A 6030-nucleotide genomic window follows, 5' to 3' on the forward strand; every position below is an offset into this window, starting at 1 on the left:
GTAAGAGTGGATTGGTAATAATAGTAGATTTTGTTATAGTAGAATTATTAATGAGTTCATTCCTATACTTGCACAAGCAATAAGAAGGCAGGTTCTCTTGGAGTTTTCTCTCTTGAGTTTTTGAAAATTTCTTTTTAAAACTATAGGTTACATATATGAGTGTTACTCAAACATGAGGGTTTCTGTAAATGCTTTGGTATTTATCTGAATTAATTTATACATTTCTGTGTAATTGAATCTCTACTTTTGGATTATGTTTTCAAAATTTAATAGAGTAGGGTGGAGAGTACATAAAATCAATTACTTTCTGTTTTAGTTTCCTAGCTGTTAAAGCAAATACGATGCAGTGAGTTGGCTTGAAAATAGGAATTTATTGGCTCACAGTTTTGAGGCTAGAAGTCCCAAATGAAGGCATTAGCAAGGCGATGCCTTCTCCCAGAAGATGTAGCATTTTGGGACCAGCTGCCAGCCTTCCCTGGTCCCTGGCTTCTCTACCACATGGCAATGCACATGACACTGTCTCCTCCTTTCTCTTCTGGGTTCCATTGATGTACAACTTCTTAAGTTCCATGGTTTCTCTGTTAGTGGATTTTCTCTGTGAGGCCTCCACTAACAGGGTTAAGACCCATCCTGACTCAGTTGGGCTACACCTTAACCGAAGTAACCCCATCAAAAGGTCCTATGTACAATGCGTTCACACCCACAGAAACAGATGAAGATTAATAACATGTTTTTCTGAGGTGGACTCTTTGGTTGTTGTTGTTTATTTTTTTATGGTTTATTTTCTTACTAAGAAGGGTTATTGTAGCAAGGCAGAGTTACTTTTTAAACTCTCAAGTTCCTTTGTGTATTTGTAGCAAGATATAGTTTCAGAGGTGTGAGACACTCCCAGAAACTGGATAAAGCTTCAGCACCAAGCAAGGAGAAAGAGTACTATTTATTCCTTATGGATAACTAGCAGCATTGTTTCTGATGAAAGAATTATGTGAGGTTAGATGTCATACAGTATCTTAAACCTCCATTTGTGATGACCTTGGTATTGGGAAGAATAAGAGAAGCAGGCTGCCATACATTTATGTGAATTTTTCTTTCTTTGGAACAGGTAGAAATCAAGTGAAATTAATGATATTTTGACTCTAATATCATGAATCAGGAGACAATTTTGAATTGGTCAATAAACTCAAGATAGCCACTCATTCAACTTTATTAAACATCCTCCCTAAGTTAGATAAAGCATTTAAGCCCCTGTTAGAGAGATCTCACTTCCCCCTGGAAATCATAGGAGGAATAAAGCAATGAGAGTTAAGAATTCCATCATCCATCACCACACACACACACACACACACACACACACACACACACACACACGGGAAAATAGATGTCTGTTACTGTTTCCTTCCATTTTCACTCACTCCTTCAATGGCCTTTTATTTATTTGTTAGGTGCCTAGTGTTAATGGAAAGGGAACCTGCAGATTTTTTTAAGTGACTGTGCAGAAACAATTGTGAAAGACAAACTTTCATATTGATATAATTAAGAAAAAGATTATTTTCTGAAAGTGAACAGTTACCTGTGAATGTAGATTACATTGCTTTCTTGAGGTTATGCTCGTCTCACCAGTTGCAAATATTGATAAAGGAGCTGATAATAAGAACCAGTACTTCAGTGGGACATATAATGAGAAATCTAAAAGTCAGGGCAATGTATAGATAAATAGAGAAATCCAAGCACACATGGTCTAGCATCTGCTACTTGCCCATTTTCATCATTTCCTTCCACTCCCTCATTCTCTCTTCAGCATGTAACTTATCAAACTCATGGTCTCCTTTCAGTTTCTTAAATGCACTAAACCCACAAAGGGTCCTTCAACTTGTGTCTTCTGTATTATATTGCTCTTCCCTGCTCATCACTCATCCAGCTCCTTATCACAAAAAAGTTTCCTGTTAGAGATCGTTTCTGTCACTTCCTCAAAAGGCATTTCCCTAAACACTCTTTCTAAAGCAGCCACTTTCCCTATATATTGTAGCAACTTTTTCATTGTTTCATAGCACTTACTAAAAATTTCCATTACTTTATTTAATCTTCTTTTTACTCAGTTATTGTCCTTTTCCCCACTGTACTCATCTCCACCAGAAAGGTAACATTCAAGACTTGTTCATCATTGTACTCCTAGTGCTTACAACAGTACATAGCACACAGAGTTGTTCAACAAATGTTCATTTAATCGATAAAATAAGAATAAAAATTCCTCTTTTTCAACACCCGCCTAAATAGATGAACAAGTTCTCATAATTAGGAGGAATTGGATTGTAATATAAGAACCCCAAAATATAACATTTTTGTTTTATACCCTCGTGTTGAGTTAGCTCATAGCAAACTTCATAAATCAATTCCATAATGTGCTTTTAATCATAGTCAGTAAATTCTTAGTGTCCTAGGAAGAAGAGCTCGATTTTTATTAGATTATGTATTTAGATTACCTACCTCCAAATCAAACTATTTATACCAGGAGTTTCAAATAAAGAACATTCTTTCAGTAATGTTGCCATAGCAGATTTATTTCTGTATGGATATTTTACAAGCACAACTTTTCCTGGTCACTCGATTTGGGTATTTAAAGAATGACCTAGGATAAATGATAGATCATAAATGCAAAAGATAAAAGAAATGAAACTTATTAAATCAGTGAGCTCATGCTATGCCTAAAAATGATGCAGACTTGATCTTTACAAAAGCCTGAAAAGAAGTGACACCTAGAATATGTTTTTGACTTAGAACTGGGTACTTAAAAGGAATTTTAAAAAGCAAAGAAATAAGTATTAATGTTGAATATATTCTAAGAAAGATGAAAGCCGCACCAAATATCAAGGAGAAAATGGACTTTTGTGCCTACCATTGAGTTGGCGTCAGATGACACTGTGGTGTTCATTCGCTTCACCCCAGTTTCATGTGGCATCTGCAGTATATACTGTTTAGCTTAGCAGTCTCTCATTTTCCCTATTCTAGTCTCCATTTAGAAAAGTAAGATTTTGCCCCTGGCTTGCTGGACTCTTGCCCTACATGAAGATAATTAGATTCCAACAGAACAGAAGCTAATTTGTTGGTTTAATATAGTGCTGCTTTTAGATAGAAATAAAATCCTTTTCTAAATCACTAAGTGCACATCAGCATTCAAATAAATCAAGCAGTTCCCAGCATTACATCTGAAGGGTGTTTTTTATTATTTAAATCCCTATAGATGGCACAATTTCTTTAGCTACCTAATAATTCCCTGTTATAGATTCAGCTGATACAGCTTTACAGTTGGGTTGGAATCTTGAGGGTTTTCGGGCATTAGAAAACATGGGCTGACTTGAATGGCTTAGTCTGAGCTTTTCACTTTGAAGTCTTAAAAAGAAAAAAGGCCATTGAACCATTTGATTGCCAGAGGTAAATTTACTGTGTGAAATACAGACCACATTTAAGTATAAATTTTGTAGCATGTTTTTCCTTTGCAATTTTGAAAATTCATTTCTATACTACACAATTTCTAAACCATTTTTCCAATATGTGGGAGTTATCATTCACATGGCACATTTTTTGTGGTAAACTGACACACAACAGTTATGAATTCAAGACCCTAATAATATATGCCAGGGAAATGTAACATCCAGAAAACCTATTTACTCCGTATTTGTGGCTTGATGGTGCCAAAAGGCTAAGGCTTTCTTTCACAGAGGGGGATACCACTTATGCTTTGTCATGCAAAGAACATAGGCAGGTGGTTCCCTAATGAGGTATTTTATTTTATTTATTTCATTTCAGTTCATTTTCACAATTTTAAACCAGAGGCTGTACTAAATGGTAAATATATTTGGATCTAACCATGTTTTGAAATCGTAGGATTGGAAATACTTTTACTCTTCCTGAAATGGCAATATAATTTTACATCTCATACACAGGAAGATCCAGACCACAGATCTTGAAAACTTTTGAAAAGAATGAGCCTAGTCTGGGGCTGTAATCATGGAATATCATTGTTGGAAAATATCATAAGGGCTTTATAATCTTACCACATATCTTTTTTATGTCTGATACATCTACTTAAAAATGCTGCATTTGTCTTTGAACAGACTTCAACATCTTAGGAAGTCTTTTTTGTTCATTCATTTGATTTAATAGCTTTACTGAGATGTAACTGATTGCAATTAACTGTACATATTTAAAACTTACAGTTTGATAAGCTTTGAAATAAATATACACCCATGAAACAATAACTGAAATCTAGATAGTAAACTTACCAATAAGCACACAAATTTCCTTGAGTTCTTTTATAATCCCTCCCCCTACAGACTACAGACAACCACCAATTTGCTTTTTTCATTATATATTAGTCTACATTTCCTAGAATTTCATATTAATGAAATTTATTAATATGTAATTTTAATCTATAAGTACAATGTTTTAGTCTTGCATTATTCACAAAGTATAATTATTTTGTATGTTAGAATAGTTTATTTCTTTTTTATTGTTGAATAGTATTCCATTATATGCTGAGATTACATTTTCTTTATCTATTCATGTGTTGATGGACATTTGGATTGTTTCTAGTTTTGGCTCTCACCAAGTTACTAGGAATTTATGTACAAGTCTATATTTGCAAGTGATTTCTTTTTTTTCTTTTTTTTTTTTTTTTTTGAGTAAACAGCTCAGAATTAAATAGCTGGATCATATGGTACGTTATTTTAGCTTTGCAAAATAGCACTGTGAGAATTTTAATTCCCCCATATCCTTGTTAACTCTAGGTTTGTTCTCACATTTTAATTTTAGCCATTTTAACAAATTTGTAATTATATCTCATTTTGGTTTTATTTTGTGTTATCGTAATGAGCTTGAGCATCTTTTCATGGGCTTGTATGATATTCCTATATCCCCTTTGGTGTAGTTCCCTTTAAATCTTTATCCATTAAATTTTTATATTTGTTGTTGTATTTTGAGAGTTCTTTATATCGTCTATATACAAATCTTTCATTAGACATATGATTTGCAAATATTTTCTCTGGGTCTGAGTCTTGTCTTTTCATTTTCTTAGTATTTTTTGTGTTGGAGTAGGCTTTAATTTTTATAAAGTCCAACTTATTATCTTTTAGTTTATATCCGTGCTTTTGGAATTATATCTAAAAAATGTTTGTCTAATCCAAGGCCACAAAGTTTGTCTCCTATGTTTTTTATATTCTCTTCTTGTGAGAAGTTTTATAGTTTAATATCTGTGATTCAGTTTTATGTACATTTTACATATAGTATTAGAAATAGATCAAAGCTCATTTTTGCATATGATGTCCAATTGTTCCAGCATGATTTTTTCAAAAGACTGTCATTCTCCAAAGAGTTGCCTTTGCATTTTTTTTCAAAAAATTATCCATAAATGTATGAGTCTATTTCTGTTTTCTTAATTATGTTCCATTGATCTATTTGTCTACCTTGACCCCAGTTCTACACTGTTTTATTTACTGGAAGTTTTTAATAATTCATGAAATCAGGTATTGTTAGCCTTGCAACTTTATTCTTTTTCAAAATTGTTTTGGATGTTCAGGGTCTTTTGAATTTCTATGTGAATTTTAGAATCATATGGTCGATTTCTACAAAAAAAATCTTTAGAGATTTTGATTAAGATTTCATTTAATCTATAAATCAGTTAGAGAACTGTCAACAATAATGGGTCTTCTGACACATAAACACAGTATATTCCTCCATTTCTTTAGAAACACTTTAATTTCTCCAAACAATGCTTTGATTTTTTGGTGTATACTTAGTTTCCCAATGCTTGAGGGTTTTCCTGATAACTTCCTATTATTGATATCTAATTTAAATCCATTGTGGTCAGAGAATATACTTTATATAAGTTGAATTCCTCTTAAATTTATTGAGACTAGTTTTATGGCCAAAAATATGGTTTATCTTGGTAAAGCTTATGTGTACATTTGAAAAAACTGTATTCTGTCATTGTTGGGTGGAAATGTTCTATGAATGTTAGGTAAAATTGGGTGATAA

Source organism: Choloepus didactylus, chromosome 17 (genome assembly GCF_015220235.1).
Source record: "Choloepus didactylus isolate mChoDid1 chromosome 17, mChoDid1.pri, whole genome shotgun sequence".
In the NCBI taxonomy this organism is placed as follows: domain Eukaryota; kingdom Metazoa; phylum Chordata; class Mammalia; order Pilosa; family Megalonychidae; genus Choloepus; species Choloepus didactylus.